Consider the following 12,646-nt stretch of genomic DNA (forward strand, 5'->3'; position numbering starts at 1 on the left):
GAACCCTCATGCATCACTGGTAGGAATGTAAAATGGTGCAGCCACTTTGGAAAACAGTTCGGCAGTTATTCTAAAAGTTAAACAGAGTTACTAAAAGTTAAACAGAATTCCACTCCATAGATGTATATGCAATAAAAATGAGAATATATGTTCACATAAAAACTTGTGCATAAATGTTCACAGCAGCATTATTCATAATAGCAAATAAAGTAGAAACAAGCCAAATGTCCATCAACCAATGAATGGATAAACAAAATGTGGTATAGCCATACAATGGAATATTAGTTGACAATAAAAAGAAATGAAGTACTGGGCTTCCCTGGTGGCGCGGTGGTTAAGAATCTGTCTGCCAATGCAGGGGACAAGGGTTCAAGCCCTGGTCCGGGAACCTCCCACATGCCGCAGGGCAACGAAGCCTGTGCACCACAACTACTGAGCCTGCGCTCTGGAGCCCACGAGCTACAACTATGGAAGCCCACATGCCTAGAGCCCGTGCTACCCAACAAGAGAAGCCAACACAATGAGAAGCCCCCACACCTCAATGAAGAGTAGCCCCCACTCGCCACAACTAGTGAAAGCACGCACGCAGCAAGGAAGACCCAACGCAGCCAAAAATAAATAAATTAAAAAAAAAAAAGAACTGAAGTACTAATACATGCTACAACATGGATGAACCTTAAAAAAATCATGCTTAGTGAAAGAAGCCAGTCACAAAGAACCACATATTGTATGATTCCACCCATATGAAATGCTCAGAATAGATAAATCCATAGAGACAGGAAAGTAGATTAGTAAATGGCTAGGGCAGGGGGTGGTGGGTGGGGAGAACGGGGGAGTGACTACTAAAGAGTTTTTTTGGGGTGATGAAAACATTCTAAAATCAATCATGTTGATGGTTCCATAACTCTTTGAATACATGAAAAGCTATTGAATTGTACACTTTAACTGATTGAATTGTACCATATGTGAATTATATCTCAATAAAGCTTACATATATACATATATGTATGTATTATTTATCAGGAAGGGGAACAGAGGCAAGAGAAAGAATCATTTGTCAGGAGACCCATGGATAACACTTTAAAAAAAGTTTATTTATTTTTGGCTGCATCAGGTCTTCGCTGCTGCACGCGGGCTTTCTCTAGTTGCGGCCAGTGGGGGCTACTCTTCATTGCAGGGCACGGGCTTCTCATTGCGGTGGTTTCTCCTGTTGCGGAGCACAGGCTCTAGGTGCACGGGCTTCAGTACTTGTGGCACACGGGCTCAGTCGTTGTGGCTCATGGGCTTAGTGACCCCGTGGCATGTGAGATCTTCCTGAACCAGGGCTTGAACCTGTGCCCCTGTATTGGCAGGCGGATTCTTAACCACTGTGCCCCCAGGGAAGTCCCTACACTCCAATCAAATATTGAGTTATCAATCCAAATTAAGTTAGGTAAAAGATGAGCATAACTACACCCATGTGAACCAACGTTGACTTCTGCAAAAACTAAAAAAAAAAAACTTAAAAAGCAATTCAAAATGAAGGTAGGCGTTACCATTTATTCATTGTCTGTCTTCCTATTGAGTCCTCTATTTTTCCTGTATGTCCACATTTCAAGAGCTCAGTAGCCACGTGTGGCTGTGGCTACCATATTGGGAAGCACAGACAGAGAACAGTTCTATCATCACAGAAAGTTCTACTGGATGGCACTGCTTTAAAGAGGCTAACCAAAGGGTAAGAAATTCTCATCAGACTCTACTCAAAACCAGGTGTTCCATATCCACTAGATTCTCAGTGGATGTCAGGGAGAAGAACCATTCTAGAAAGTTATATCAAATCACAGCCACTGTGGGGTGATGGTAAAGGTGAGGGAGGGAAGACTTTTTCAAACTATATGTATCTCCCTGGAGATTCTTACATGCCTACTAGGAGAGGTTTATAGAATGACCCCTGTGAGAACCACTGGCAGAGTAAGCCTATGTTACTAGTGGGAAGATACATGTCACTCAAGTGTGCCAGGGCAGAAAAAAATGAGGGCCACCAAGTACTACAGAAAAGAGATTTCAAGAATAGGAGAGGCAGTGGGTGTGTATAGGAGGAAATGTGTGCATTTGTGTGAGTGTGTCTGTGTGACAGGGCTTTATGAGTCTCTGTGTACATGTGTTGTACATATGTGTAATATAATAGGGTGGTTTTTAAAAAGACACCATAAGTGGACTCTACTTCTTTTAGGAAATTCCAAGTAAGAACCTAGTGTTTTGTGTGTATAAGAGAGAAATAAAAATCAATTGCTTTTAAAAGGTTAAACATCAATCTCCCTCCAAATACCTGCTTTAAGTCCATCTCCATCTCCTGAAGCCACAGTTCCACCATATCACAAAAGCCTTTAGTAACTTCCTAGTGCCTCCCAGTTGAAGCCCCCATATTAAATCTTGACAACCATTCGACAGAGAAATTAAAGCCTTTACAGACAAGCAAAAGTTAAGAGAATTCAGCATCACCAAACCAGCTTTACAACAAATGCTAAAGGAACTTCTCCAGGCAGGAAACACAAGAGAAGGAAAAGTCCTACAAAAACAAACCCAAAACAATTAAGAAAATGGTAATAGGAACATACATATTGATAATTATCTTCAATGTAAATGGATTAAATGCTCCAACCAAAAGACACAGACTGGCTGAATGGATACAAAAACAAGACCCATATATATGCTGTCTACAAGAGACCCACTTCAGACCTAGGGACACATTCAGACTGAAAGTGAGGAGATGGAAAAAGATATTCCATGCAAATGGAAGCCAAAAGAAAACTGGAGCAGCAATTCTCATATCAAACAAAATAGACTTTAAAATAAAGACTATTACAAGAGACAAAGAAGGACACTACATAATGATCAAGGGATCAATCCAAGAAGAAGATATAACAATTATAAATAGTTACACACCCAACACAGGAGCACCTCAATACATAAGGCAAATGCTAACAGCCATAAAAGGGGAAATCGACAGTAACACAATAACAGTAGGGACTTTAACACCTCACTTTCACAAATGGAGAGATATCCAAAATGAAAATAAATAAGGAAACACAAGCTTTAAATGACACATTAGACAAGATGGACTTAATTGATATTTATAGGACATTCTATCCAAAAAACAACAGAATTTACTTTCTTATCAAGTGCTCATGGAACATTCTCCAGGATAGATCATATCTTGGGGCAAAAAACAAGCCTCGGTAAATTTAAGAAAACTGAAATCATATCAGGTGTCTTTTCCAACCACAACACTACGAGACTAGATGTCAATTACAGGAAAAAAACTGAAAAAAAACCCAAACACAGGGAGGCTAAACAATACTTTACTAAATAACCAAGAGATTGCTGAAGAAATTAAAGAGGAAATAAAAAAATACCTAGAAACAAAAGACAATGAAAATACAATGACCCAAAACCTATGGGACGCAGCAAAAACAGTTCTAAGAGGGAAGTTTATAGCAATACAATCCTACCTCAAGAAACAAGAAAAATCTCAAATAAACAACGTAACCTTACACCTAAATCAACTAGAGAAAGAAGAACAAATAACCCCAAAGTTGGCTTGGCAGAAGGAAAGAAATCATAAAGATCAGATCAGAAATAAATGAAAAAGAAATGAAGGAAACAATAGCTAACATAATAAAACTAAAAGCTGGTTCTTTGAGAAGATAAACAAAATTGATAAACCATTAGCCAGACTCATCACAAAAAAAGGGAGAAAACTCAAATCAACAGAATTAGAAATGAAAAAGGAGAAGTAACCACTGACATGGCAGAAATACAAAGGATCGTGAGAGATTACTACAAGCAACTGTATGCCAATAAAATGGAAAACCTGGAAGAAATGGACAAGTTCTTAGAAAAGTACAACCTTCCAAGACTGAACCAGGAAGTAATAGAAAATATAGACAGACCAATCACAAGCAATGAAATTGAAACTGTGATTAAAAATCTTCCAACAAACAAAAGCCCAGGACCAGATGGCTTCACAGGTGAATTCTATCAAACATTTAGAGAAGAGCTAACACCTATCCTGCTCAAGCTGTTCCAAAATATAGCAGAGGGAGGAACACTCCCAAACTCATTCTATGAGGCCACCATCACCCTGATACCAAAACCAGACAGAGATGTCACAAAAAAAGAAAACTACAGGCCAATAACACTGATGAACACAGATGCAAAAATCCTCAACAAAATACTAGCAAACAGAATCCAATAGCACATTAAAAGGATCATAAACTATGATCAAGTGGGGTTTATCCCAGGAGTGCAAGGATTCTTCAATATATGCAAATCAATTGATGTGATACACCATATTAACAAACTGAAGGAGAAAAAACATATGATCATCTCAATAGATGCAGAAAAAGCTTCTGACAAAATTCAACACCCATTTATGATAAAAACTCTCCAGAAGGTAGGCATAGAGGGAACATACCTCAAAGTGATAAAGGCCATATATGACAAACCCACAGCCAACACTGCTCTCAATGGTGAAAAACTGAAAACATTTCCTCTAAGATCAGGTAGAAGACAAGGTTCCCCACTCTCGCCACTATTATTCAACATAGTTTTGTAAGTCCTAAGCACGGCAATCAGAGAAGAAAAAGAAATAAAATGAATCCAAATCGGAAAAGAAGAAGTAAAGCTGTCACTGTTTGCAGATGACATGATACTATACATAGAGAATCCTAAAGATGCTACCAGAAAACCCTACAGTAGTCAATGAATTTGGTAAAGTAGCAGGACACAAAATTAATGCACAGAAATCTCTTGCATTCCTATACACTAAAGATGAAAAATCTGAAAGAGAAATTAAGGAAACACTCCCATTTACCACTGCAACAAAAAGAATAAAATACCTAGGAATAAACCTACCTAAGGAGACAAAAGACTTGTGCACAGAAAACTATAAGACACTGAATAAAGAAATAAAGATGATACAAACAGATGGAAAGATATACCATGTTCTTGGATTTCACAATCAACATTGTGTCAATGACTATACTATCCAAAGCAATCTACAGATTCAATGCATTCCCTGTCAAACTACCAATGGCATTTTTCACAGAACTAGAACAAAAAATTCCACAATTTGTATGGAAACAGAATAGACCCCGAATAGCCAAAGCAATCTTGAGAAAGTAAAAAGGAGCTGAAGGAATTAGGCTCCCTGACTTTAGACTATACTACAAAGGTACAGTAATGAAGACAGTATGGTACTGGCACAAAAACAGAAATATAGATCAAGGGAACAAGACAGAAAGCCCAGAGACAAACTCACGCACATATGGTCACCTTATCTTTGATAAAGGAGGCAAGAATATACAATGGAGAAAAGACAGCCTCTTCAATAAGTGGTGCTGGGAAAACTGGACAGCTACATGTAAAAGAATGCAATTAGAATACTTCTGAACCCCATGCACAAAAATAAACTCCAAATGGATTAAAGACCTAAATGTAAGGCCAGACACTGTAAAACTCTTAGAGGAAGACATAGGCAGAACATTCTATGACATAAATCACAGCAAGATCCTTTCTGACCCCTTTCCTAGAGTAATGAAAATAAAAACAAAAGTAAACAAATGGGACCTAATTCAACTTAAAAGCTTTTGCACAGCAAAGGAAACTATAAGGAAGAAGAAAAGACAAGGGAAAATATTTGCAAATGAAGCAACTGACAAAGGATTAATCTCCAAAATATACAAGCAGCTAATGCAGCTCAATATCAAAAAAACAAACGACCCAATCCAAAAATGGGCAGAAGACCTAAACAGACATTTCTTCAAAGAAGATATGTACAGATTGCTAACAAACACATGAAAGGATGCTCAACATCACTAATCATCAGAGAAATGCAAATTAAAACTACAATGAGGTATCATCTCACACCAGTTAGAATGGCCATCATCAAAAAATCTACAAACAATAAATGTTGGAGAGGGTGTGGAGAAAAGGGAACTCTCTTGCACTGTTGGTGGGAATGTAAATTGATACAGCCACCATGGAGAACAGTATGCCGGTTCCTTAAGAAACTAAAAATAGAACTACCATATGACCCAGCAATCCCACTACTGGGCATATACCCTGAGAAAACCATAATTCAAAAAGAGTCATGTACCACAATGTTCACTGCAGCTCTATTTACAATAACCAGGACACAGAAGCAACCTAAGTGTCCATTGACAGATGAATGGATAAAGAAGATATGGCACATATATACAATGGAATATTACTCAGCCATAAAAAGAAACGAAACTGAGTTATTTGTAATGAGGTGGATGGACCTAGAGTGTCATACAGAGTGAAGTCAGAAAAAGAAAAACAAATACCATATGCTAACACACATATATGGAATCTAAAAAAAAAAAAAATGGTTCTGATGAACCTAGGGGCAGGACAGGAATAAAGATGCAGATGTAGAGAATGGATCTGAGTTCACAGGGAGGGGGAAGGGTAAGCTGGGATGAAGTGAGAGAGTGGCACTGACATATATACACTACCAAACGTAAAATAGCTAGTGGGAAGCAGCCGCATAGCACAGGGAAATCAGCTGGGTGCTTTGTGACCACCTAGAGGGGTGGTATAGGGAGGGTGGGAGGGAGACGAAAGAGGGACGGGATATGGGGATATATGTATACGTATAGCTGATTCACTTTGTTATACAGCAGAAACTAACACACCATTGTAAAGCAATTATACTCCAATAAAGATGTAAAAAAAAAAATCTTGATAACCATGGCCATTCTCGATTAAATTTTTTTTTTTTTTTTTTTTTTTGCGGTACGCGGGCCTCTCACTGTCGTGGCCTCTCCCGTTGCGGAGCACAGGCTCCGGACGCGCAGGCTCAGGGGCCACGGCTCACGGGCCCAGCCGCTCCGCGGCACGTGGGATCTTCCCGGACCGGGGCACGAACCCGTGTCCCCTGCATCGGCAGGCGGACTCTCAACCACTGCGCCACCAGGGAAGCCCTAAATTTTTGTTTTATATTTCACTACTGGCAGCTCAAACCTTAGGCTGTAGGAAAAATGTCTCACTTGTTAGACTCTATGGTAGGCAGACACATGCATCCCCAAAGATGTCCACGTCCTGATCCCCAGACCCTGTGAATATGTTAGCATACATGGCAAAGGGGAATTAAGTTGCAAGTGGCATTCAGGCTGTTGGTCAGCTGACCTTAAAGTTAAGAGAGTGTCCTGGACTACCTAAGTGGGTCCAGTGGAATCACAAGGTTCCTTAAAAGTGGAAGGAGGCAGAAGAGAAGGTTAGAGTAATGGGATGTGAGGAGGACTTAACCTGCCTTTGCTGGCCTTGAGGACAGAGGAAGGAACCCACAGAGGAAAGAGTACAGGCAGCCTGCAGAAGCTGGAAAAGGCAGGGAAATGGATTCTCTCCTGGAGCCTCCAGAAAGAATAGAGCCCTGGCAAGACTTTTGATTTTAGCCCAATGAGGCCTGTGTGAGGCTTCTGACCTCCAGCACTGTAGATAATAAGTTTGTGTTAAAGTCACTAATTTTATGATAATTGTTACAGCTGCCATAGGAAACTAATACAGTCCCTAACATGCTTCTGTTCTTCTGGCCACTGGGACTTGGTACATGAGCCTCCTGGTACCTGAAGTTAATTAATTCCATCACTCATCTATTCAATTAAAATTTACTGGGTGCCAACTGGGCATTGTTCTAGGCACTGAGGATAGAGCAGTGAAGACATCAGACAGTCACAGCGTTTACGCTGAAGAGGGAGAAGAAGCATGGGATGACAGAAAACACACACACACACACACACACACACACACACACACACACACACAAATTATATTTGTCAGAGGGAAAAACAAATAAACAGGGAAGAGCCATGGGGAGTTCTAGTCCCAGGGAGCTGAGCACGATCGGGGGAAGCATCGCTGAGAAGATGACTTATGAGCAAAGGAGGCGGTGAAGGAGCAGAGATAAGAGTTCTTCTAGGAGGAGGGAACAGCAAGTCTTGGGGTGCAGAGGCAGGAGAAGGCCTGAATGTTCCAGGAACAGCAAGGAGGCTGGTGTGTATAGAGGTCCTGGAATGTCGTTTGAGTGCATGTCCTATTGTCCCCATTTCAACAGTAATACAGGTCTTATTCTTCTTTGATCTTGCCTCTCCCAAATACCTACCACAGAACCATGTATGTAACAAAAGCTCAGTTAAATGTCTATAGAATGGATCTGGAAGAAGAAAATGAACATTTATTTGATAATGATCTGGATGACTCTTGGATGTATTTCAATTATTCCTCACAACATCCTTGTAGGGCATCAATACCTACAATTAACGAATGAGGCACAAGACAGTCTTAAAGCTTCAGTAAAGGTTACAAAAGTCCTTCTGTCCCTAATTGCCAGGGGTAAGATTCAAATTCAAGTCTGTCTGGCTCTGGAGCCCGTGCTCTTTCTACTGTCTTCGGGTTGAATTTGAATTTGTCTTTCTCCTAGGCTTGCTTAAAAGGTGAAACTCATGTTTGTGAGACAGTTAAGTTCAACACATACTCAACTCATGGTCCCTAAGATCTTCCAGTCATAGCACTTGGAAAAGGGCAATAAAATCCTCCAACATGGAATCCACAGTGGAACTTGCAGTCTTCCACCAAGCAGAGTGAGACCATGGCCCAAGGCAGAGCAATTTCATATGGGAATTATATTCACAACTAAATCCCCACCATTATCTAATTAGCTGTCTTTTGGATTGAGCCAAAGGCTTTATTTCCTTAACAGAAGAGCAGGCAAGTTTTGAAATTGTTTCCCAACATTCAGAAACAATAGCTCTTGGGAGCACTTTATACTGGAGCTAGACAAAGCTACATTCACTAACAGCTAGCCATCCACGCCAGGAGTGTTTCACCAAGGTGAGTCTCCACTTGCAGGTTCCCAGCGCACCTTACCTCACTGCCATGTCCTGAGCCTCCCGTCCCATTCTGTCACTTCTTCTGTAACTGTCCCTATAATGGGGTCTACCTCCCCTCTTCCCGCACCAACCAGGTAGGAGGAGACCATTCACAGGTGTGTGTGTGTGTGTGTGTGTATGTGTGTACGTGTGTCATATATATACACAGAGAAATTACTTAGGGAAGCATAAATTAAATCTTCTACTTTTTCAATTTGCAAATATAAGAGTAAATTAGTATGCTCTTTTTCACAGTCCCTGGCGTATGAAATTAGTAAATTTATTTCATTATTTCTTATCCAAACGTATCAAAGATGGCTGCTATCATTTAGGGAAAGAATTCCTTTTTGAACTTCAGCCTTACTATGTAAAAGGAACTTGAGGGCTTCCCTGGTGGCGCAGTGGTTGAGGGCCCGCCTGCCGATGCAGGGGACACAGGTTCGTGTCCCAGTCCAGGGGGATCCCACGTGCCACGGAGCGGCTGGGCCCGTGAGCCATGGCCGCTGAGCCTGCGTGCCCGGAGCCTGTGCTCCGCAACGGGAGGGGCCGCAGCGGTGAGAGGCCCACGTACTGCAAAAACAAAAATTAAAAAAAAAAAAAAAAAAAAAAAAGGAGCTTGAATAGGTGAGTCCTGAAATTTGTTTTCAGTAGGCGGAGAACATTATATATATAAAATAAAATGTACTCTTGCTGAGTTTTCTATAAACGATCAAAATGATTGGGGCTATAAGCAGAAGGGTTCCTGAGAAGGTTCACTCCGCTGGGAGATGATGAAGAGAATGTGGAACGTGTTGGTGGTGGCAGCAACAGCACCTCTGTCCTGACCCCTGTGTGTCCCTGGCAAGGCCTCCTTTGTCTGCCCTCAGCTTCCTCACTGGTGAAATGAGAAGGTGATCTCATGACCACTTGAGCCTGGAGCAGTGCACAGCTAGTTCAGCTCTACTTCTGGTGACCGCTCCCTTGCACAGCTCCAGTAAAGTCCTTAAAAAGTGTGTCTTGGGGGCTTCCCTGGTGGCGCAGTGGTTGAGAATCCGCCTGCCGATGCAGGAGACACGGGTTCGTGCCCTGGTCCGGGAAGATCCCACATGCCGCGGAGCAACTAAGCCCGTGAGCCATGGCCGCTAGGCCTGTGCGTCCGGAGCCTGTGCCCCGCAACGGGAGAGGCCACAACAGTGAGAGGCCCGCATACCGCAAAAAAAAAAAAAAAAAAAAAAAAAAAAAAAAAAAAAAAAAAAAAAAGTGTGTCTTGGGCTTCCCTGGTGGTGCAGTGGTTGAGAGTCCGCCTGCCGATGCAGGGGACGCGGGTTCGTGCCCCGGTCTGGGAAGATCTCACATGCCACGGAGCGGCTGGGCCCGTGAGCCATGGCCACTGGGCCTGTGCGTCCGGAGCCTGTGCTCTGCAACGGGAGAGGCCACGATAGTGCGAGGCCCGCGTACCACAAAAAAATAAAGAAAAAAAAAAGTGTGTCTTCATTTTAAACAACAAACACATGGAAATAGCTCATCTAAGGCAGGACTGTGCCAGCTGTTCTCAGAATCTTGGCAGCAATGAGTCTCCTGAATTTCTCCCTTCTGCCTTCGACCACTCAAGCTCCTCTACCTGTCCCACCCCCCAGCGGCCAGGTGCAAACTCCCCACAACTGCAGTCATTGCTCTTGATACTTGACTCTTTCTCATTCGCCCCCTTTCTTTCCTCTCACAGCCCCCCGCCCTGCCCGAATCTGACCCATCCCCGGCTCCATCTTACTGCTGATACACCTATTCTTCCAAGTGGAATCCTTTCCCTTTGGATTCTGTCAGGACTAGGATTGCAGTTTCCTGCTCTTTTCTTGGATCTCTATTTCCAATCATTTCTCCTGCTTTCTTCCCATTTGTCCCTTTGGGACGCACTGTCGAATGTTCTCGATCAGGAATGTTGTCTATCCGCCCTCCTGAGCCACCATAGCCACTCTGCAAACCTCTCTCTTAGCACCAAGCTGTCATTAATGATCTACTGTTTCCTCAACTAGCTCAGAACTCCCTGAGGGACCATGACCTAATCATAACTCTTCCCAGTGCCAACATGGTAAGGTATTCAGTAAATGTTTGGGGACAAAGTAGATGAATGTAGAGAGAGGAGTGATCTTCTACAATCCATAGTACTATAAGAATAAAATACCTTAATTCCACAACAACAAGGACAATCTCAGCCAAGGAAACAGAAGATTGTTCTCTTCACTCCATACTCCTATCTTGACTTGTTTCTAATATTACTATATCATGATTATGTTGGAAAATGATGTGTTCTCAATGTAACTGTTGGTATTTACCAAATGCCCAGATACTGGTCTGGAACCTAAAGGTGACCGCTACCCACAGCATCAGAAATCCCACGCAAGCTCAGGACCCGTGCTGTGGGACAGCAGCATCAAGGCTGCCTGAGAGGGAGCTCTGTTCACTCCCCTGGCTTCTATCTCCAACATCATCCTGAGCCTCCTTCCACTCACCTGGCAGAGAGGTCCCTGCCCCCAACTACCCGTGGATGGATCAGTGAGGCCATCTAAGTTCCCCCATATATGGCTGCTAAATAAATACCCTAACTTTATTCCCTTAAGAGTAAAAAATAGGTACCAGATGATATGAGATACTCCACTACGTCAAAGGGTGTCCATCCACACAGTTACATTCAATTGGCCAAATGCTTCCTCTAGGTTTCAAAGTAGAAGCATCCCTGCCAGGTGCCAGTGGTTATTGTTAGAATTAGAAATCTGAGTTTCTTCAATAGGACAAGGTTGGAATCCAGCAAGACTGGTTGACCACATCCTTGGGAAAGTGACCAGTGGCTCTATCGGGCTCAAACATCAGATTCAGCCATCCAGATCTACTTTGCATCTGGAACACTTAAACAGATGTGTTCACTTGGCACACAAGTGTTTGATGTTGAAACTCTTGCACTGGGTTAATTTCAGATGGTTCACATTAAGAGGAAAAGGAGAAAGGCAATCTGCTTTCCAGTACTTCCTGTTACCCAATCCTCATGCAAACTCTAATTAGATTGGATTGGAGAGAGATGAGTACGGGCTAGGAAATAAAATTACTGAACACATAAACTTTTCCAGTAATTCAATAATTCTAGTGTCTTAGAAGAAGAGGAGGTTTTTTGTGTTCTGTTTTGTTCTGTTTCTAAAGCAAAACGAGGTTCAAATATAGTGTCTGCACTTCAGAGACAGATTGGGTAGTCCTGAAATTCAAAATTATGAGGGAAACAAAGTACAATTTGCAGTGCTTTTGACCGAGGTTCTCTAGTTCATGGATAATATACTGGGAACTAATAGATTAATATACAACATCATTCAAAAACCTTATGATTCACAGGAAACATCTCTGCTGGAACCAATTTCCACCTCCTCTGGAAAAAACTGAAAACATTTCAGATTTAACTTGAGGGGGAAAGTGGCTCTTTCACAAAGTGGAAAAAAAAGTGGTTAAAAATAGAGCATTCACTATTATATCAACCACAAACCAGTCAATGGGCATTATGGACAGGGAAGAAGAATGTTCTCTCAATGAAGCATGTACAACTTGCAGAATGTTCTACTTAGCAATTAAGCAACGGTACACAATAATTAGAACTTAGTGAAAGGAACACTGGATTTAGTCCTAAAATGAATCTCTGCTCCATAGCTGTGTGATCTTGGCCAGATATTTAACCTCCCTGAAGCTAAGATTTTCAG

The 12,646-nt window shown here is 41.9% G+C and overlaps 1 protein-coding gene across 1 annotated transcript in view; it reads right to left on the reverse strand.

Moving 5' to 3' along the window:
• The window catches only part of SMYD3 (SET and MYND domain containing 3), a 739,596-nt gene that overhangs the window by 128,115 nt on the left and 598,835 nt on the right, over nt 1-12,646 (reverse strand). The gene's annotated exons all lie outside the window — the stretch shown is intronic.

The sequence above is a fragment of the Kogia breviceps genome, chromosome 1, assembly GCF_026419965.1.
Source record: "Kogia breviceps isolate mKogBre1 chromosome 1, mKogBre1 haplotype 1, whole genome shotgun sequence".
NCBI classification, from domain to species: Eukaryota; Metazoa; Chordata; class Mammalia; order Artiodactyla; family Physeteridae; genus Kogia; species Kogia breviceps.